We start from the raw sequence: 23,454 nt of genomic DNA, 5'->3' as shown, positions 1-23,454 counted from the left end.
GCACTTTTGCCAAGGACATAATGTGCATTTGATGTATACATTATTTCCTTTTAAGAAGTGTATTGGCTATACTTGCAGTTAAAGAAGGCTGCTTTAGGATTTACCACGCTGGCCATTCCTGTTGTTGATCGTTTAGTCACTTGAGTGATTTATGTGTACGACTATGCTTGTTTTCGTCTGTGTCAACCAGGGGCTGAACAAGCTTTTCAGGGTGGGGGGTGGATGTGGTTCGTGGAGGCGGAAGGGAGGGAAGCACCTACAAATAGAGATAATTGAGAAGCATGTTATGACATGTTTTTATTTGAATTCATTTATACAAACTCATCAACTTTGCCAACCCAGTAACGTTGGGTTGTTTTCATATTTTTTGACCAAACAATAAAAACGATGAATACAATGAGAGAAGGGTACAAAAGGAATGAAACACAAGATATAAAAAACTTCCCATTTCAATGAGTGATACTTGAAAAGTAGAAAAACACACTCAGTATAAAATAAGATATACATCGACAAACTAACAGGAAATAAAAACAGGCATTAAAAATTGGGACAAACATGACTAATAAAAATTGTATGGGGTTTGAACCAATTTTCTCAACTATTTCACATAGATATTTAACAAAGCTTGTTGATATAATTAAGTTATATTTTATAATCAGTATTGACAACATCCAGCTTCCATATGTCCAAAAGTGACTGACAGTTAAGGAAAAACTCAGTGTGTGAACTATGATCCCAGCTAGTTCCCACCTCCTCAGCATGAGCATGGATGTATTATCAGCACTGGATAGAGCACCGCCCCCTCTGCCTTGAAGATCATTTTGTCATGGTGGCCACTCATGGTACTGCAACAAAAAATACTCATGCGGCCCAAAAAGCAATTTTCACATTGACCACAATAGTATAAGAGAATCCTGTAAAAGTGTTCACGGGACACCTCCAGACATGTATAATTCTTTATATTCTATATTTTAAATTCATGGAGTTTCACATTTTTAAAACCTTCCTAAAGGCCATAAAAAGCCAAAAAAAATCTTATTTCACAGAGGGGGTTTTGTTGATTATATGGGCACTGGGAAATTGGAGAGGGAACAGGGTGGGAGGGTAGAGTAGGGTTTACTGGATAAATTAACCTGGGTGCCACCTAGGTAACCACGGAAGTGTAAACTATTTTCACGTTACAGAGGCCAAGGGGGAGGAAATGATGCTGGAACGTAAAAGACTTAAGATGGATAAACTGCATGAATTCTTTCATGTTCTATCAAACTGAACTTATATCAAGAATCCTTTCCACACGTTTCACAGGAGAAAGGCTTCACTTCTGTGTGGTTTTATATGGATTGGCAAATTCTCCTTTCAAATAAAGCACTTACCACGTTTTACAGAAACATGGCTTCTGACCTAAATGAGGTTTTTTTTATGTTCTACCAAAGACAAACTTTGACTGAACGCGTTGTACAGGTTTATGGCTTCTTGCCTGAGTGAGTTCTTTCATGCACTGTCAAACGCAACTTTCGACTATAACCCTTTCCACATGTTTTACAGGAATATGGCTTCACACCAGTGTGAGTTATTTCATGTCTTATCAAATCTTGCCTTTGCGTAAAACTCTTTCCACATGTTTTACAGAAATAGGGCTTCTCACCAGAGTGAATTCTTTCATGTATTATCACATGCGAACTTCTAAGAAAACGCTTTCCACATATTTTACAGGAATATGGCCTCTCACCTGAGTGAATTCTTTCATGGCCTGTCAAACTCTGCCTTAGAGCAAAACCCTTTCCACATGTTTTACAGGAATAGGGCTTCTCACCAGAGTGAATTCTTCCATGGACTGTCAAGTCCTTACGCGAAATAAAACACTCTCCACATGTTGTGCAAGAAAAGGGTTTCTCTCCTGTGTGGACTTTCATGTGTATAATCAGTCGAGACTTATCAACAAAACTTTTTCCACAAGTGTCACATTTAAAAGACTTTTTACCTGTGTGAGTTTCAGACTCTATCTTTGAAGTGTCACAGTTTTCTACTTTGGTAATGCATGGCCTTGACTCTGCATGACAATTAGACAAAAAGTCAACATGTTGACTTCCTGTCTGATCTTGACTCTGAGCTGCAGGAGAGCTGTGAGAGAGGAGCTGGTGGTCACTGTCTGGTTCTGGTTCCATGTGGTCACTTTCCTCATTATCAGGAGTCAACAATAATGTATCAGCCTCTTGTTCCACTTCAAGCTGCTCTCCCTCATGACTGGTGCAGATTTCCTCCTGCTCCTCTGTACTCTGTAGTGACTCTGGTTCCTCTTGGTCCAGACTGGAGTTCCTCTCTTGGTTCCAGAGCTGCTGCTCAGTGAGAACCTCCTCCTCTTCAGGGACATGCTGCTGTGGAAGCTCTACAGACAAAGACACAGTGATGTTGCAACATTGCTGACAACAATACAAAGATAAAACAATCACAACATAAAAAGGAGTACATTGCTTCAAATAGGTCTTAGATACGTGTGTGTCTTTACTTTCTTTCCGCTCTCTCTTTCTCTCTCACCTTAATCTTTCAGGATCCAGACTCAGTTCCTATGTTTTTATTATTGTCACAAGCACTAGTTTGTTTGTATTTGTATATTAACCAGGGGATGAGGGGAGGAAAACAAAGCAAAATATTTTCCGGGAAAAGGTTAAAGGTTGTTAACCCAAACTGAGAACACCGGTCAAAAACTAAATTCCACTGATGGAATAATGATGGATAACCACCAAAGCTACGCCACTCTAGGGAGAAACAAGCGACAGGAAAATAACTGACAAGAAAAACAAACTACAAGCACCACCACACCTTGAGGGGGAGAAACTAACAATCACATAATAAAACCTCTTTTCCACCGAAAACCGTACACATTTGGCGACAAATAATACAGCCACCAACACTATAAATTGACTTAGACAAAAATATCATTTTAGTCATGTTTGTGGCCCAGTAGTAGAATTGTTGCCCATTTGTGCTCACACTGATTATTATTGTCATTACTTTAATGCAATATTCAAAGTTGATATCAGTATACATTTTTATCAACAATCTCTGCTGCTGCTTGACATTGTAGTACTGCTTGATCATAACCAATTCAGAACTGTTCGTTCTAAATGTATGACTATATCTGCTCCTGGTCTCTCTCTCTCTTCTGTTTGTGCTTCTCCTTCCTTTCTGTCCTCCACCCCTCTTGTGTCCACCATTTTTCCTTACACACCAACCGGCCGAGACACATACTTGTATTTTGTATTGTCTGGCTCCGCCAAAGATTTCTTGCTGTTAAAAAGGGAGTTCTGTGTCTAAATTAAGTTTAAAAAAAAAAAGCCAAGTTTATATTTTGAAGATGAATTAGATCAACAATCGGACTAATGTACGTCCACATGGATGTTGTGCATGCAATACGGGGATGAGCTAATTTGGTGACTCTAAATTGACAATAGGTATGAATGTGAGAGTGAATGGTTGTTTGTCTCTGTGTGTGGCCCTGCGATGGACTGGCGAACTACTGCCTACTGCCCTATGTCAGCTGAGATAATGGGTGGATCTTTCATTCCTTTCTTAATCATATCTAATCATGGTGAAAAACAAACACATTTGATTTGAGGAAGATCAAAGTAAAACAGAGCTGTACATACCTGTCCTCTGTAACTTTATTACAGGGCCCCACTTCATATGAAGTCTGTGATGAAGATTTCTTCCTGGTTCCATGTGGTCACTTTCCTCATTTTCAGGAGTCAACATTAATGTATCAGCCTCCTGCTTCACTTCAAGCTGTTCTCCCTCATGACTGGTGCAGATTTCCGCCTGCTCCTCTTTAATCTGTCCTGACTCTGGTTCCTCTTGGTCCAGACTGGAGTTCCTCTCCTGGTTCCAGAGCTGCTGCTCAGTGAGAACCTCCTCTTCTTTACAGACATGCTGCTGTGGAAGCTCTACAGACACAAAGGAATAGATTTCAATTGACATTGAAGTACATTTAGAAGGAAGTTAGCTTAAGATTGGAAAGTTATTGGTAAATTTATAACAACTGCAAAATGGAACCTATTAAAAAAGGTTAATTCAGTCAACTCCTTACTCAAATTCAGATGGAGTTGAACTAAATTTGGTCAACCTACCAAACCCTTAGTTTAAATTGCCGTTATAGTCCAGCAGGAGCTCCATGGACTCGTGTGACCTAACTTTTCAAAGTTGAGAAAATTATGAAATTCCATACTACATTAAACATTGTGTCATTGTTCAAGACAAAGTTCTCCAAGGTGGTTGAAGGTTACACTGTGAATGTTCACTGTGCAAAGCTAAACATCTAAAGTTAATATTTTGTCCCTGTTGGTAAACATCTATAAGACAGTGTTTAAGCATCTGCTTATTTCCTCTGCAGTCAACACTTTACATTTAACTTCTACTGTTCCATGTATTTCAGTCTACTGTTCTTCTTTTGGCCTCAGATAATGGTCTAGTTTCTTTACTTGTCCTTTTAGATCTTAGTGCTGCATTTGACACCATTCATCATAATATTCTACTGCAGAGATTGGAGCAGACTCTCTGTATCACAGGTGCTGCCCTCTGCTGGTTTAAATCATACTTATCTGATAGATTCCAGTTTGTTCATATCAATGATAAAGCGTCATTACAAACACAATTGTGGAGTTCCACAAGGCTCAGTGCTTGGGCCTATACTTTTTACCTTATATATGCTTCCTCTAGGGAACATTATTAGAAAGCACAACATACACTTTGATTGTTATGCAGATGACACACAGCTATATTTATCAATGAGGCCAGATGAAAAAAAATCAGGTTGTTCAACTCCAGGAATGTCTCAGAGAGATTAAGTCCTGGATGACGTGTGACTTTCTACTTTTAAACTCAGAAAAAACTGAGGTCATTATACTCGGCCCTAAACACCTCAGAGAAAAACTTTCTGATCACATTGTCACTTTAGATGACATCCCCCTGGCTTCCAGTTCCACTGTGAGGAATCTTGGAGTTACTTTTGACCAGGAAATGTCATTTGATTCACACATAAAACTAATTTCCAGAACAGCATTCTTCCACCTGCGGAACATTATGAAAATTAGAAATATTCTGTCTTTACAGGGGACTGAAAAACTAGTTGTCCCCCACCTCTCCGCTGTCCCCCATTTTTTCTTTTCACCCAACCGGTCGAGGCAGATGACTGCACATCTCTGAGCCTGGTTCTGTCAGAGATTTCTTCCTGTTAAGAGGGAGTTTTTTTTCTCTCCACTGATGCCTAGTGCTTGCTCATTGTGTGAACTGTTGGGGTTCTCTGCTCTCCTTGATGTTGTCTATATACAGTGCCTTGAGATAAGGTATGTTATGATTTGGCGCTATACAAATAAAATAGAATTGAATGTTAACTTTACATTTTGTCTCTTTAGTCAAAACCTCGTGGATACAAAATAAGTCAAAGCTTATTCTTAACTAAACTAAACACTGGGTTCTATTATTTAAGTAAAACGACTGATTATATTGGTATGTGTATGAAAACACGTTGCAATTAGCGCATTGTGAGTCACATTTACTTGTTAGTATTTAAAAAGACCATTGTGATTTTACAAACCTATTCGCTTTAACTTTACTCGGGGTTTGCAAACGATCTCCAACAGTTTGCGCTGACGATCCAACTCTTCCTCGTACTCTACGACGGTTCTTTCGATGTGTTTGAATATTTCTTCAGCAGCAACAGTTAGTCGTTCGGTGATTAAATCTCTGAAACACTGAAGTGAAGACATCGCTGCTTCGCTATCAAGAGAATATTTTACCTACGACACATGAACACAACACCCTCTTCACGCTTTTTATGTCCACATGCAGAGTACGGAGCTAACGCTGCTAGCGCTTTGTTTGTTTACTTCCGCTTTGTGATGTCTACTTCCGCTGGGTTACCGCTGTGTCAAAAATGGACCTGTAAAACTGTTCACAGGACAATTGGAGACACGGACATATGATGTTTATATGATTGAAATCATTTAATCAATTCAGCGATTCAATTTCATGGCTGTTAAATATCCCTTATGACCAAAAAAGACAAGTATGTGTCTGCAGTTCCGGAGACTACAGTTTCGGGTGGCCATATTGGCAGACAACTACAGCGACACCTAACGACTTGGATGACCTGCGACGATATTCATTTACATCTAACTTTTTTTTATTAACGTATAATACTACGGAAGAGTTTTTGTGTGTTTCAAATCTAACGGTTTGTAGGGTATTTCTATATTTCTGGAAGTTCATTATCTAGTAAAGGGTTATTCCACCCAATCACCATATTTAACTAATAAATACTTATTCCAGCCAAATAAAACGTTTTGCTTCACGACTTTTTTTAAAGGATACAAGTGTCAAATCAAATTCTGCTTAGGGCCCCCTAAAGGCTTGGGCCAGCACTGTGTAAAGGCAATAAGTGAGGGCTGTCAAACAATTAAAAATTTGAATGTGATAATCATGGAGTCGCTGTAGATTAATTACGATTAATCAACATTCCTAAATATGACAGAAAAATGCATTCATGTTGTTGGAACAGGAAGGTAAATGACAGAAGGCAGATATGTACTTTTAAACATGTTTTTTTATTCATGACAAATACAAATGACAGTATTACTAACAAACTGCACTTGCACACACTTAAATGTTGCCATTGTTACCTATTCATCTTTCTCAGTGTGAAGACCTTTCACACCAACGAGTGTTGTCGATCTGCCGAGTGGATCGCTGGGTTGTGTTTGCTTCCCCAAACCCCCTTCTTTTTATGCAACAAGAAATAACTATAAAACAAACACAACATACTTTTCATCAATGTTTGCTCCAAGCTGCTGTGTGTGTGTGTGTGTGTGCTGCTCTGGTCGCAAACATTTGTTTTTTTAATTTTCTCCATCACTCTCAGCAGTCAGCCATATAACGTTAGTGGCAAGCGACGACGAGTAGACGTAGTGGGATGAATTGCGGGCAGTGTTGGAAACGTTACTCAGTTACAGTTACTAGTGACTTCACCCAAAAAGTAACTGAATTAGTTACTGAGTTACAAATGATAAAAGTAACTAGTTAATCCCCCTCTCTCACACCAACTAACTTCATGTCCTCTTTCACTACATCCATAAACCTTCTCTTTGGTCTTCCTCTAGACCTCCTGCGTGGCAGTTCCAACCCCGGCATCCTTCTACCAATATACTCACTATCCCTCCTCTGTACATGACCAAACCATCTCATTCTGGCCTCTCTGACCATACCTCCAAAACATCTAACATGTGCTGTTCCTCTGATTGACTCATTCCTGATCCTATCCATCTTTGTCACTCCCAAAGAGAACCTCAACATCTTCATCGCTGCTACCTCCAGCTCTGCTTCCTGTCTTTTCCTCAGTGCCACTGTCTCTAGACCATACAGCATCGCTGGTGTCACCACTGTCTTGTATATCTTCATGTGCATGAACAATTATTTGTGGTAAATCTGCATAATAAAATGAAATGGACACTTAATACAATATATTACTAACAGGAACAGTGTACACAAATCTAAACTTGTGTTTTACTTGACACCGACGTGGAGAAGCACTTTGACGTATACATTATTTCCTTTAGGTAGAGAAAAGTATTGGCTATACTTGCAGCTAAAGAAGGCTGTCTTAGGATTTACTGCGCTCGCAATCCCTGTTGTTGATCGTTTACTCACTGATCAACAGATTTATGTGTATGACTGCGCTTGCTTTCGTTTGTGTCAACCAGTGGCGTAACAAGCTTTACTAAAGGGCGGGGGGTGGATGCTGTTCGTGGGGGGGAGCACCTAGAAACTGAGAGTAATGGAAAAACTCTATAGTGTGTTAACTATGAACCTAGCCAGATCCTGCCTCCTCAGCACGAGCATAGATTTATTATAAGAGATGGATAGAGCACCGCCCCCTCTGCGTTGAAAACAATTTTGCCATGGTGGCCACTCATGGTACTGCAACAAAAAATGCTCATGCGGCCCAAAAAGCAATTTTCCCATTGACCACAACAGTATAAGAGACGCCTGTAAAAGTGTCCACAGGACACCTCGAGACATGCACATAGGCACGTATAGATCTTTATATTCTTGTTACGACCAGGTTAAAAGGGGTAGAAGGAAGTGACATAAAAACCAGATGTTTTACGGTTAAACAAAGATATTTATTAATTATAATTTCAAATTGGTTCAAATTAACAAAAGGAGGTGAGGTATTAAAGGGGACAAAGGGCGAGTGGATGCTGCTCAAATCAATCAATAAATAGAACAAAAGACGGAGCCTAGATTAACAAAAGAAAAACGACAAAGGAAAACCTCACTATCATACTGCTCCCTAAAAACCGAAATACACATTGGAACAGCAACCCTAACCTAATGTGGGATACAGAAAGTCAGAGTTTAACACAGTGTTTTTCTTTGTTTTCCCCTGCTAAAGTCTGCCCTGTCCCCGCAACAACGAAACGAACCTCCATGAATCACATGCACTGAAAAACAACGTAACACCAGCGCTTCTCCCTGTTACACGAGGCGAGCTCAGACACACACGACATGAGCCGCCACGTCGCTCCGATGACTGCCGGTTAAATAAAGAAAGTCACGGCATCACGGCAGGGGACCAATCGGGGACGGGCACTCGCACATAGTTGCATCCTGGGGACGACACACACTGCAAACCCAAAAAAACGACAGAGGCCGTAACAATTCTATATTTTTAATTCATGGCGTTTCACATTTGTAAATCCTTCCTAAAGGCCATAAAAAGCCGAGAAAAATCTTATTTCACAGAGGGGGTTTACTGGAGGGTAGAGTAGGGTTTACTGGAAAAATAAAGCTGGGTGCCACCTGAGTAACCATGGAAGTGTAAATTATTTTCACGGAGAAAAGGCCAAGGGGGAAATGGAAGGTAAAAGACTTTAGATGGATGAACTGAATGAATTCTTTCATGAACTTATATCAAGAATCCTTTCCCCATGTTTCACGGGAGAAAGGCTTCATTCCTGTGTGGACTCTCATGGATTGTCAATTACTCCTTTCAAATAAAACCCTTTCCACATTTTACAGAAATATGGCTTCTCACCTCTGAGGGTTAGGGTTTTTTATGTTCTACCAAAGACAATCCTCGACTGAAACATTTTCCACGTGTTGTACACATTTATGGCTTTTTGCCTGTGTGAATTACTTCATGTCTTATCAAATTTGACCTTCGACTAAAACCCTTTCCACATATTTTACAGGAATGTGGCTTCTCTCCAGTGTGATTTCTTTCATGTGCTACCAAACCCCCCCTCCGCACAAAAGGCTTTCCACATATTTTACAGGAATATGGCTTTTCACCAGAGTGAATTCTTTCATGAACAGTCAATTGTGACCTTTGACTACAACAATTTCCACATGTTTTACAGGAATATGGCTTTACACCAGAGTGAATTCTTTCGTGGATTACCAAATGCCACCTTTGATTAAAACACTTTCCACATATTTTACAGGAATGTGGCCTCTCATCTGTGTGAATTCTTTCATGTGCTATCAAACCCCATTTTCTACGAAAACTGCTTCCACATGTTTTACAGGAATATGGCTTCTCACCAGAGTGAATTCTTTCATGGATTTTCAAATCCTTTCCATCAATAAAACACTTTCCACATGTTTCACAGGAATAGGGCTTCTCAGAGTGAATTTTTTCATGGGCTGTCAAATTAGGCCTTCGTATAAAATGCTTTCCACATGTTTTACAGGAATATGGCCTCTCACCAGAGTGAATTCTTTCATGGACTGTCAAATGAGGCCTTTGCATAAAACGCTTTCCACACGTTTTACAGGAATATGGCCTCTCACCATAGTGAATTCTTCCATGGACTGTCAAGTCCTTACGCGAAATAAAACGCTTTCCACATGTTTTGCAAGAAAATGGCTTCTTTCCTTTGTGGACTTTCATATGAATAATCAACCGAGCCTTATAAACAAACCTCTTTCCACAAATGTTACATCTAACATACTTTTTACCTGTACGAGTTTTAGACTCAATCTTTGATGTGTCACATTTCTCTACTTTGTTCCTGTTATGTCTCTCACTTCCATTAGACAAAGAGTCAACATGGTGACTTCCTGTCTGATCTCGACTCTGAGCTACAGGAGAGCTGTGAGAGAGGAGCTGGTGGTCACTGTCCAGTTCTGGTTCCATGTGGTCACTTTCCTCATTATCAGGAGTGAACAATAATGTATCAGCCTCCTGCTTCACTTCAAGCTGCTCTCCCTCATGACTGGTGCAGATTTCCTCCTGCTCCTCTTTAATCTGTAGTGACTCTGGTTCTTCTTGGTCCAGACTGGAGTTCCTCTCCTGGTTATAGAGATGCTGCTCAGTGAGAACCTCCTCCTCTTTAGGGACATGCTGCTGTGGAAGCTCTACAGACAAAGAGACAGTGATGTTGCAACAGTGCTGACAAAAACACAAAGATAAAAAAATCACATAAAAAATGAGAAAATTGCTTCAAATAAGTCTTAATAGATCAGTATGTGTCCTTACTCAGTTTCTATGCTTTTATTATTGTCACAAGCAGTAGTTTGTACTTGTATATTAACCAGGGAATGAAACAAAATATTTCCTGTGAAAAAGGAAGCAACATGGAGATTGATCAATGTGTACAAAACAATGATTCTTTATTAAAGAAAAAACAAACTAATGTTAACCCAAACTGAGAATGCGGTCAAAAACTAAATTCCATGGATGGAATAATGATGGATAACCACCAAAACAACGCCACTCTAGGGAGAAATAAGCAACAAGAAAAACAAACTAAAAGCGCCACCACACCTTGAGGGGGAGAAACCAGCAATCGTTATTAAACTCCTTTTTCACTGAAAACAGTACAACAAATAATACCGCCACCAACAAACAGAAGTAGCCTACAGCGACTTGTTTTTAGAAATTATTTAATATCCATCGGCCACTATGGTCGACTTGGACCAGAATATAATTTTAGTTATGTTCCCAAGTAGTAGAAAAAATGACAATTAATCAAGTCTACCGTTTAAAAAAACAAAACTTTTTGGTAAAAATATAGGCAGACATTGACACAGAAACTTTGGCAGGACATTCATCTTGATGGTGTTTATTCTTCCAATCAAAGAGAGAGGGAGGGAACCCCATTTTTGAGAGTCTGTCTTAATCTCAGTTTAAAGGGGAGAGAAATGTTCAGCGTAAAGAGATTTAAAGATCTGGTAATGTTAACCCCAAGATACCCAAATCCCAAAAGGCTCATTTGAAAGGAATGTCCGACTGAGAGAGCTGCAACATTCACTCCCTGAGAACCGGCCGAATCTACGAAAGAGTGACACAATGGTGGGACAGGCTTCTACTGGATTTGAGACATATAGCAACAGGTCATCGGCATATAACGACAGTTTAAACTCCGTATGAGTCCTGGTGATGCCATTAAATGTGGGAGAGGTCCTCAAGTACATAGACAAGGGCTCTAGTGTAAAAGCAAACAAGAGGGGAGACAGGGGCAGCCCTGTCTACAACCTTTATTTAAAAAAGTGTATAAAGAAGCTGTAACCATGATATAAAACTCTCACAAAATCCAAATTTAGCTAAGACTGAAAATAGATAATTCCATTCTACTCAATCGAACGCCTTTTCGGCACCAATCGATATCGCTACTAGTAATGGAGTAAGTTTGGCCTGAAAAGCTTTAAAAAATTCGACCGGAAACCCATTGGGTCCCGGGGCTTTATTATTTTGCATGTTTTGTAAAGCTGAGTTTAATTCTTGAATGGTCAGAGCAGAGCCCTGGCCTTTGAGTTGAAACTAGAATGGAATACCTCAGCAACCCAGGGACATTTCAGTCTGGCTTGATCCTTGTTCCTCATGTGGGTCTCAGCAAAAACACAATATCACGTTTCAAGTGCTTTAAATGGGACTACACATGACACCATTTAACAGCACCCCCTAAACCGTTAATATTCCAACTGATAAATCTTACATTTGAGCTTGAAACATTAGCCATGTGAAATGTGAATTAAAATAGGAGGTGACCAGGTTCCCAACCCCACACTCCAGGGACAAGGACAATCTTATATTAGTTAACTTATTCTTATATCTTTTATATTTATCTTCAGCGTCTTCTGTTCTCTGCTTTATGAAGTTCATGTAGAATGAATTGTTCTTTTTACAGGCATTTCTTAAACCTTTAGTTAACCATGGACGGTTCTTATATAATAGTGTTTTATTATATTCCTTCTCATCAGTAATGAAGTAAATGTAGTCAGTAATGTATTGTATGCATTATCTACATTTTGCATCCCAGTCCTGTGTCATTATTTCATGTTTTATAGTAGCTATTGCCTCCTCTGTCCTAATTCGTCCATGTTCCCAGATTTCAATTCTACAATTATTGTCATATACTGTGAATACTGGAAGGTGGTCAGTGATATCACTAATTAATAATCCACCTATTGTCTTGTTTTCTATTACCTTTGGTGAATATGTTATCTATTAGAGTGGCACTATGAGACGTTATTCTACTGGGTCTAGTGATTGTAGGAAAGAGACTCAAACTATGCATTGAATTAAAAAAATCTTAAATTCAATACTTTTCTGATTGTTGGGGTTTAGATTATCAATGTTATAATCCCCACAAACAAAGATTTTTTTTTGCCAATACTAGAAATCGGAGCTTGATATACACAAACGATAATAAAATCTTCTCCAAACCCTGTACGCGAAAGACATCATGGTCACAAGTTCGACTCCACCCCTACCTGATTGTACTCGATTCCATTGTAAGTCTCTTTGGATAAAAGTGTCTGCTAAATGACATGTAATGTAACCGCTACCAACTTGAAATTCAAATTCAGATCAACATATATTGCAAAACCACCTCCACCTTCTGCCTGTTGTTATATATAAATTCATAGCCATTCCCCTTTCAGTGGTAATCCAGGTTTCAGAAACAGCGATTATGTTAAATGGCTGTTGGAATGTGTGCAGATAATCCCTGATGCTGTTAAATTTTGTATATAAACTTCAGCTATTGAAGTGGATTATAAGTAGTTTATCCTTGCTATAATGTTGCTTTGTTTGCGATGTCAGTGTTGGTCTTCGTTAGATGTTCATTAATGTAAACATCTGTGCCTTTGAGCATCCTTCCCTGTTTTAGGAGTGAAACCTTGTGCTTCCTGTTAACAAATCTTTGTAGAACAGCTGGCTTGTCATTGTCGTTTCTCCTAGGTATCGGGTGGCAAGCTTCAACCTGGTTGTAGTCGCATAGGACCGCGGTCTAATTGGTAGTGTGGGTGGCAATCTTCAACCTGGTGTATTGTTCGCAAGGTCCACAACCCGACCTTCGAGGTAGACACGCCACCTGTCCTTCTCTGCATTTTTGCATACGGAGCACTTTTACCTCTTCAACCTGCGTCCTCACAGCTGAAACTTCTTATGAGAGGAAGTCAAGAGACTTTTTTTATGTCATTGATCTCCTACGTGGCTAGGGTCAGGCCCTTTTTCTGTCCCATATTGCTCTGGGTTAGCTCTGCAAGACAAGTCACTGGATACAAAAACGGCAATTTTCTTTTTTCAAGCAGCGAGACAAAACTCGAGTTTCAAGTGACAAAACTTGCCGCTCGAGACCTGGAAGTCGTACAAGACAAACACGAGAGCTTCAAAACAAACAAATTTGGTTTAAGGAAAAGATCAAAGTAAAACAGAAGCCACATCCTGGCTGTACATACCTGTCCTCTGTAACATTATTACAGGAACCCACTTCATAAAAGGGTCTGTGCTGAAGATTTCTTCCTGGTTCCATGTGGTCACTTTCCTCATTTTCAGGAGTCAACATTAATGTATCAGCCTCCTGCTTCACTTCAAGCTGTTCTCCCTCATGACTGGTGCAGATTTCCTCCTGCTCCTCTTTAATCTGTCCTGACTCTGGTTCCTCTTGGTTCCAGAGCTGCTGCTCAGTGAGAACCTCCTCCTCTTTACAGACATGCTGCTGTGGAAGCTCTACAGACAAAAAGGAATAGATTACAATTGACATTGAAGTAAATTTAGAAGGAAGTTAGCTTAAGATTGGATAGTTATTGGTATATTTACAACAACTGCAAAATGGAACCTATTAAAAAGGGTTAATTCCTTACTCAAATTACCATTATAGTCCAGCAGGTGGAGCATGTTAATGCTCTGTCCCTGTTGGTAAACATCTATAAGACAGTGTTTAAGCATCCCAAGACAGTCTAGCTGCAGACCTGCACTGTCAGGACCCTTCGTTGCAGACCTGCACTGTGAGGTCTCCTGCACTGTCAGGACCGGAAGTTGATTCGAAGCCTTTCAAAATAAAAGCGACCATACCGGAAGCACATATTTTTCGTTCCCAATGTTTCTTGGATCTTTATTTTATGTTTACAATGTAAATATGTTTATGTGTATCCATGTGTTTAATGAAAGAGATTTTTTTTAAAAACGTGTATATCTTTCCAGTTCAACTGTATAAGGTGAAAAAACTCAGGAAAATGTCAAGATAAAAAACGAACAAAATATTATATATATAAAAAAGAAAATACAAAACGTTATGACCACTTCTAGGGTTATTCTACAGATAATCAGTGCAAACTACATGTACAGCTATTGTTATGATCCCCTATAAACATTATTAGCCTACTCAAAACATGCATTATTTTACTCCAGTGTTTTAATTTAAGTCATAAAAAGGACAGCTGTTTCGTCTGCACTACAAATTCATATTGAAACAATACATCTCTGTAAATACACCTTAATGTGTGATGGCATAATGCATCTACACTCCAACCTATTGCTGACTGTTCTTTTATACCATTATTTATCATTGAAAATTTAGCCCCCTGCACTGTTGGACCTATTTACATATTGATTTACTTATTTTTTTATATAGGCATATCTTATGTTTGTTTGCAATTATAACACCTCATAATTCATTTAATAATTGCTTAATATTGTTTGTGCTACGTTCTTACCTTGTGCTATTGGACCACATGGATAACATAATTATTAGTGTTTCAACAACAACAACTTTTTCCACAATTTTAACTTTTGTTTTTTTTTTCTTTCTACTCTTTGTACTCACAGTACGCCAAGTACCCTCGTTTATCCATAATCTTTTCACAGAAGAGCCACATATCTTCAATCTGGTAAAAAAATTAATTTAAAAGGCTCAAGAATTAATTCTTTCTCTTCCTCATTCGGATCCATGGTGTCAAACAGCTTTCACATTTCCTGCGCAGCATCCTCAGTTTGGGTGCTGTTCATGTTCAAAATCTGAGGCATCTCCACTCTGGCTGCAAACAAGTGTTGATTCGCCTGCACCCATTCCGCTGCAGCGTTCAACTTTGGGCGTAGTGCCGGTAGTTAAGATCGAAATATGCATCTCTAAGAGACAAATAATGTCGTAATAAGTAAAACAAAATTATATAAAAACGATATGATATAACTCAGTTTTCTTGGTCTTCGAGTAGGAAAATGGCACATTTAAGTGAGCACTATCATACGATAACAACGCTAAAAACTACCCAAAAGTCCAAAACCCGATTCTTTCAAATTAATATAACTTTACAGGACAATATATAGTGTGCAACATAACGTTCTAGTGAATAAAGACTGTTTCTGTTTCTTCGTATGACGCAAAGTTGTTGTCACTTGACTGTTACCCACCTCGTCGTCTTCACACTTCACATGGGGAACGAAAAATACGTGCGTCAAGTATGCTCGCTTTTATTTTGAATATTTGCTTCCGGTATGGTCGCCTTTATTTTGAAAGGCTTCGAATGAACTTCCGGTCCTGACAGTGCAGGAGACCTCACAGTGCAGGTCTGCAACGAAGGGTCCTGACAGTGCAGGTCTGCAGCTAGACCCCTCTCAAGCATCTGCTTACTTCCCCTGCAGACAACACTTCATATTTAACTTTTATTGTTCCATGTATTTCAGTCTATTGTTCTGAATGTTAACTTTACACACTTGTCTCTTTAGTAAAAACCTCGTGGATACAAAATAAGTCAAAGCTTATTTTCTACAAAACTAAACACTGTGTTCTATTATTTAGGTAAAATGACTGATTATATTGGTATGTGTATGAAAACACGTTGTAATGAGTGCATTATGAGTCACATTCACTTGTTAGTATTTAAAAAGACCATTGTGGTTTTACAAACCTATTCGCTGTAAATTTACTCGAGGTTTGCAAACGATCTCCAACAGTTTGCGCTGACGATCCAACTCTTCCTCGTACTCTACGACGGTTCTTTCGACGTGTCTGAATATTTCTTCAGCAGCAACAGTTAGACGCTCGGTGATTAAATCTCTGAAACGCTGAAGTGAAGACATCGCTGCTTCGCTAACAACAGAATATTTTACCTGCGACACATGAACACAACACCCTCTTCACGCTTTTTATGTCCGCATGCACAGTACGGAGCTAACGCTGCTCGCTCTTTGTTGTTTACTTCCGCTTTATGATGTCTACTTCCGCTGGGTTAGCGCTGTGTCAAAGATGGACTTGTAAAACTGTTCACAGGACAATTGGAGACACGGACATATGATGTGTATATGATTATCATTTATTTAATTCACCGATTCAATTTCATGGTTGTTAAATATCCCTTATGACCAAAAAAAGACAAGTATGTGTCTGCAGTACCGGAGACCACAGTTTCAGGTGGATGTATTGGCAGACAACTGCAGCCACACCTAACGACTTGGATGACCTTCAACGACATTAATTTAAAGGAGACATATTATACCCTATTTCTCCAAGTTAAAATAGTTCCCTGGTGTCCTAATGAACATGTCAGTGACATGCTTTGGTCAAAATACCATAAGGATGAAGCATCATAGCAGTTCAATAACCCTGCTAAACCCTCCCCTTTCAGAACGCTTGGTTTTGTGCATGGTCCCTTTACATGCAAATGACACACAGGCAAACACACACCCACTTCTTCCAGGGGGTTTCTGATTTGTCCTTTTTACAGCGCTCACTCACTCAGCTCCTGTTCCCTCCACTCCATTCCTCTCCCCCTCCCTCCACTAGTTCTCACTAGTTCTTTGGCGTATGGTAGGGCCTCCAGAGTCCCAAATATAAGTATTGAAATGGTTAAAAAGTTGATTTTGCATAATATGTCCCCTTTAAATCTAACTTCTTTATTGAGGTACAATACTACGGAGGAGTTTTTGTGTGTTTCAAATCTAACTGGACTGTAGTGTATTTCTGTATTTCTGGAAGCTCATTATCTAGTAAAGCGTTATTCCACCCAATCACCATATTTAACTACTTCAGTTTAAATATTTATTCCAGCCAAATAAAATGTTTTGCTTCACGACTCGATATTTTTATAGGTTAAATTCATCCAAATACTAATAATAAATATGAGAGATTCATGTGGGGCAGAAAAATGCATTCATATTGTTGGAACAGGAAGGTAAATGACAGAAGGCAGCTATGTGTGTTTAAACGTGTTTTTTATTCATGACAAATACAAATGATGGTATTACTAATATATAAACACAACTTCATCACATCAACTCAATCACACCACACATTCTCCTATGCCTCTTAGCAAATATAGGATGTGTTATTCAGTCAGAACATTTCTAAATCACTCTAAAAGATAACCTTAACTCGAAACAGTTGCTATTTTAGTAGCAAATATAGGATGGATGCATAAAACTTTCTTTCTTTCTTTTTGAATAAACTGCACTTGCACACACTTAAATGTTGCCATTGTTACCTATTCATGTGTAAAGGCCTTTCACACCAACGAGTGTTGTCGCTGGGTTGTGTTTGCTTCCCCAAACCCCCTTCTTTTTTAAGTATTGGCTATACTTGCAGTTAAAGAAGGCTGCTTTAGGATTTACTGCGCTCGCCATTCCTGTTGTTGTTCGTTTTCTCACTTGTGTGATTTATTTGTACGACAGAAGGGTACAAAAGGTACAAAACACAAATCATAAAAAGCTTCCCATTTAAATGAGTGATACAAGAACAAACATGACTAATAAAATGAAAACACTTAATAGAGGGACGGTGTGCAGGTGGTGAATAGTTGCATGCTTCTTTAAACTGTTGAGATTTGAATTGCAATTTTAAAGCGACTCCAAATCTGAGACCATGGTCCTACGTGGGGAAAAGGGTGGAGTAGAGCACTCAACCTTTGGGGCAGGAATGAGATCCTGCTCCACGTGGAGGAGTTGAAGTATCTCAGGTTCTTGTTCACAAGTGAGGAAAGAATGGAGTGGCAGATAGACAGGCGGATCAGAGCGGCGTCCGCAGTAACGTGGGCTCTGCATCGCTCTGTCCTGCTGAAGGAGCTGAGCCAAAAGGGGAAGCTCTCGACTTACCGGTCAATCTACAGTACATTCCTACCCGCACCCATGGTCACGAGCTATGGATAGTGATGGAAAGGATGAGATTGCGGATACAAGCGGCCAAAATGAGTGTCTGGCCCCTCTCATAAAGACAGGTTGAGAAGCTTCGTCACCTGGGAGGGGTTAAATATAGAGCTGAAACAATTAATCATTTATGAATCGATTACTAAATTAATCAACAACTATTTTGATAATCGATAATCGGTTTGAAGGTTTTTGTACGATTAAAACAAGATTTCTGATTGTTTAAGCTTCTTAAATGTGCATATTTTCTTCATCACTTTTCTCTGGATAACAAAGAAATCATTAAAAGTCAATCATTTTCGTTTGTGGACAAAACAAGACATTTGAGAACATCATCATTTCCAGGTTTGACGAACACCGATCAACATTTTATCAGGTTTTCTGATATTTTATAGACCAAGCGATTCATCGAGAAAATAATCGACAGATTAATCGTTTATTAAAATAATCATTAGTTGCAGCTCTAGTTCAATGTGGACCAGGTTGCACAACTAAGGAGGGCCAAGGTGAAGGATGGTCTTAAATGTACATAGGATTTTGGAAGTGATACAGAATTTAAAAAATGACAGAAAGCCAGTGAAACTGCTATATAATAGGCGTGGTGTAGAGGAAGGAGGGGGTTTTGTTGACTATATGGGGACCGGGTAGTTGGAGAGGGAACAGGGTGGAAGAGTGGAGTTGGGATTACTGGAAAGATAAAGCTGGGTGCCACCTGGGTAACCATGGAAGTGTAAATTATTTTCAGGCCAAGGGGGAGGAAATGATGCTGGAATGTGAAAGACTTAAGATGAACTGAATGAATTCTTTCATGTTCTATCAAACTGAACGTTTTTTTTGTGTTGTACCAAAGACAAACCTTGACCGAAACACTTTTCACGTGTTGTAAAGGTTTATAGCTTCTTGCCTATGTGAGTTCTTTCATGGACTGTCAAATTCGCCTTTCGACTATAACACTTTCCACATGTTTTACAGGAATGTGGCTTCTCACCAGTGTGAGTTCTTTCATGTTCTATCAAACCCCCCCTCTGAATGAAAATTTTTCCGCATATTCTACAGGAATGTGGCTTCATGCCAGTGTGAATTCTTTCATGTTCTACCAAACTCCCCCTCTGAATGAAACACTTTCCACATGTTTTACAGGAATATGGCTTTTCACCAGAGTGAATTCTTTCATGGACTATCAAATGCGATCTTTGAATAAAACACTTTCCACATATTTTACAGGAATGTGGCCTCTCATCTGTGTGGATTCTTTCATGTCTTATCAAATGAGAACGTTGACTGAAACTCCTTCCACATGATTTACAGGAATAGGGCTTCTCACCAGAGTGAATTCTTTCATGGATTATTAAATTCCTCCTCTGGATAAAACTCTTTCCACATGTTTTACATGAATATGGCTTTACACCAGAGTGAATTCTTTCATGGATTATTAAATTCCCCCTCTGGATAAAACGCTTGCCACATGTTTTACAGGAATATGGCTTCTCACCAGAGTGAATTCTTCCATGGACTATCAAGTCCTTACCTGAACCAAAACACTTTCCACATGTTGTGCAAGAAAAAGGTTTCTCTCCTGTGTGGACTTTCATATGTATAATCAGTCGAGACTTATAAACAAAACGTTTTCCACAAGTGTCACATTTAAAAGACTTTTTACCTGTGTGAGTTTCAGACTCGATCTTTGATGTGTCACATTTCTCTACTTTGTTCCTGTTATGTCTCTCACTTCCATTAGACAAAGAGTCAACATGGTGACTTCCTGTCTGATCTCGACTCTGAGCTACAGGAGAGCTGTGAGAGAGGAGCTGGTGGTCACTGTCTGGTTCTGGTTCCATGTGGTCACTTTCCTCATTATCAGGAGTCAACAATAATGTATCAGCCTCTTGTTCCACTTCAAGCTGCTCTCCCTCATGACTGGTGCAGATTTCCTCCTGCTCCTCTGTACTCTGTAGTGACTCTGGTTCCTCCTGGTCCAGATTGGAGTTCCTCTCCTGGTTCCAGAGCTGCTGCTCAGTGAGAACCTCCTCCTCTTTAGGGACATGCTGCTGTGGAAGCTCTACAGACAAAGACACAGTGATGTTACAACATTGCTGACAACAATTAAAAGATAAAACAATCACAACGTAACAAAGCACAAGCAGTAGTTTTTTTGTACTTGTTAACTCCTGAGATATTATTATTTTCCATTTTTATTACCATGCTTTCCATCCATTCCCTGAACTTGTAGATAATAGAACCCGGAGCTTGATATACACAACTGATAATAAAATATTTTTGTCTTGTCTATACAAATCTGTTTTCTGTCAACCACCTTGAAATTCAAATTCAGATCAACATATATTGCAACACCACCTCCACCTTTGCTCTGCCCTTTGTTATGTATAAATTCACAGCCCTCAATTTCAAAATTCATTCCCCTTTCGTTAGTAATCCAGATTTCAGAAACAGTGCTTACGTTAAACAGCTGTTGCAATGTGTGCAGATAATCCCTGATGCTGTTAAATGTTGTATTTAACTTCAGCTATTGAAGTAGATTATAAGTAGTTTGTCCTTGCTATAATGTTACCATTGTATTGATTATTGTTGTAGTAATAGCATGTGTTTATGGTGGAGAAGAAGTTATTGTCAGAATTGATATCCTGTTCTATGTCCAATGTGCTGCTTTAACTGTCAGTTCCTATTGTTCATGTTCCTGTATCCACTGTGTTACGTGTCCATTATCACTTAATGTAGGTTGAGCTCTATCACTGAGCATTATGTTTGTGTTTGTTCTGTTATATCTACTCAGTTCCAAGTCCAATCCAGTCTATTTATTGTAATGAGAACACTCATTCCAGCTTTTCCTGCTCCTCTATCCTCCTCACCATCAGTACCATGATTTGAACCGAGGCCACCTGCGGTGAAGACTGTGACCTCAAAATGGGGCGGCAGCTCTCACAAGTGAGCTAAACGCTGCCCCAAACATCTGTGCCTTTGAGCATTCTCCCCTGTTTAAGGAGTGCAACATTGTGCTTCCTGTTAACAAATCTTAGTAGAACAGCTGGCTTGTCATTGTTTTTTCTCCAAGGTAGCTGAATCAGCTGTTCATCGAAAAACATGTCATAACCAATTTATAACTGTTCGGTCTAAACCTATGACTACATCTGCTCCTGGTCTCTCTCTCTCTCTTCTGTTTGTACTTCTCCTTCCTCTCTGTCCTCCACCCCTCCTCTGTCCTCCATTTTTCCTTACACACCAACTGGCCGAGATCAATTTTTGTATTTTTGTATTTCTTGCTGTTAAAAAGGGAGTTCTGTGTCTAAATTAAGTACACATGGATGTTGTGCAAAAACATGCAATACGGGGATTAGGTAAATTGGTGACTCTAAATTGATAATAGGTATGTCAAGGGTGTACTCTGCCTATTGCCCTATGTCAGCTGAGATAATGGATGGGTCTTTCATTCCTTTCTTAATCATATCTAATCATGGTGAAAAACAAACAAATTTGGTTTGAGGAAAATCAAAGTAAAACAGAAGCCACATCCTGGCTGTACATACCTGTCCTCTGTAACTTTATTACAGGGCCCCACTTCATAAAGAGTCTGTGCTGAAGATTTCTTCCTGGTTCCATGTGGTCACTTTCCTCATTTTCAGGAGTCAACATTAATGTATCAGCCTCCTGCTTCATTTCAAGCTGTTCTCCCTCATGACTGGTGCAGATTTCCGCCTGCTCCTCTTTAATCTGTCCTGACTCTGGTTCCTCTTGGTCCAGACTGGAGTTCCTCTCCTGGTTCCAGAGCTGCTGCTCAGTGAGAACCTCCTCCTCTTGAGAGACATGCTGCTGTGGAAGCTCTACAGACACAAAGGAATAGATTTCAATTGACATTGAAGTACATTTAGAAGGAAGTTAGTTTAAGATTGGATAGTTATTGGTAAATGTATAACAACTGCAAAATGGAGCCTATTAAAAAAGGTTAATTCAGTCAACTCCTTACTCAAATCCAGATGAACTAAATTTGGTCAATCTACCAAACCCTCCGTTTAAATTGCCGTTATAGTCCGGCAGGTGGAACATGTGAGCTCCTTGGACTTGTGTGACCTAAAATTATCAAATTCCATACTACATACTCAGTTTAAACATTGTGTCATGGTTTGAGACAAAGGTAGTTGAAGGTAAAGCTGTAAATGTTCACTGTGCAAAGCTAAACATCTAAAGTTAATATTTTGTCCCTGTTGGTAAACATCTATAAGACAGTGTTTAAGCATCTGCTTACTTCCTCTGCAGACAACACATTACATTTAGCTTCTATTGTTCCATGTATTTCAGTCTATTGTTCTGAATGTTAACTTTACATTTTTGTCTATTTAGTCAAAACCTCGTGGATACAAGTTAGTATTTAAAAAGACCATTGTGGTTTTACAAACCTATTCGCTTTAACTTTACTCGAGGTTTGCAAACGATCTCCAACAGTTTGCGCTGACGATCCAACTCTTCCTCGTACTCTACGACGGTTCTTTCGACGTGTCTGAATATTTCTTCAGCAGCAACAGTTAGTCGTTCGGTGATTAAATCTCTGAAACACTGAAGTGAAGACATCGCTGCTTCGCTATCAAGAGAATATTTTACCTACGACACATGAACACAACACCCTCTTCACTTTATGTCCGCATGCAGAGTACGGAGCTAACGCGGTTAGCTCTTTGTTTATTTACTTCCGCTTTATGATGTCTACTTCCGCTGGGTCAGCGCTGTGTCCGAGATGGACCTGTAAACTGTTCACAGGACAATTGGAGACACGGACATATGATGTTTATATGATTTAAATCATTTATTTAATTCACCGATTCAATTTCATGGTTGTTAAATATCCCTTATGGACAAATAAAGACAAGTATGTGTCTGCAGTTCCGGAGACTACAGTTTCGGGTGGCCGTATTGGCAGACAACTACAGCGACACCTAACGACTTGGATGACCTGCGACGATATTAATTTACATCTAACTTTTCTATCAACGTATACTATTACGGAAGAGTTTTTGTGTGTTTCAAAT

The 23,454-nt window shown here is 39.3% G+C and overlaps 1 pseudogene; it reads right to left on the bottom strand.

Moving 5' to 3' along the window:
* Positions 1-851: 851 nt before the first annotated feature.
* LOC122778835 lies at positions 852-13,945 on the bottom strand (annotated as a pseudogene).
* Positions 13,946-23,454: the final 9,509 nt, after the last annotated feature.

The sequence above is a fragment of the Solea senegalensis genome, linkage group LG12 (assembly GCF_019176455.1).
Source record: "Solea senegalensis isolate Sse05_10M linkage group LG12, IFAPA_SoseM_1, whole genome shotgun sequence".
NCBI classification, from domain to species: Eukaryota; Metazoa; Chordata; class Actinopteri; order Pleuronectiformes; family Soleidae; genus Solea; species Solea senegalensis.
The sequence above is the reverse complement of the archived record's forward strand: the minus strand, read 5'-3'. Positions and strand labels throughout refer to the sequence as shown.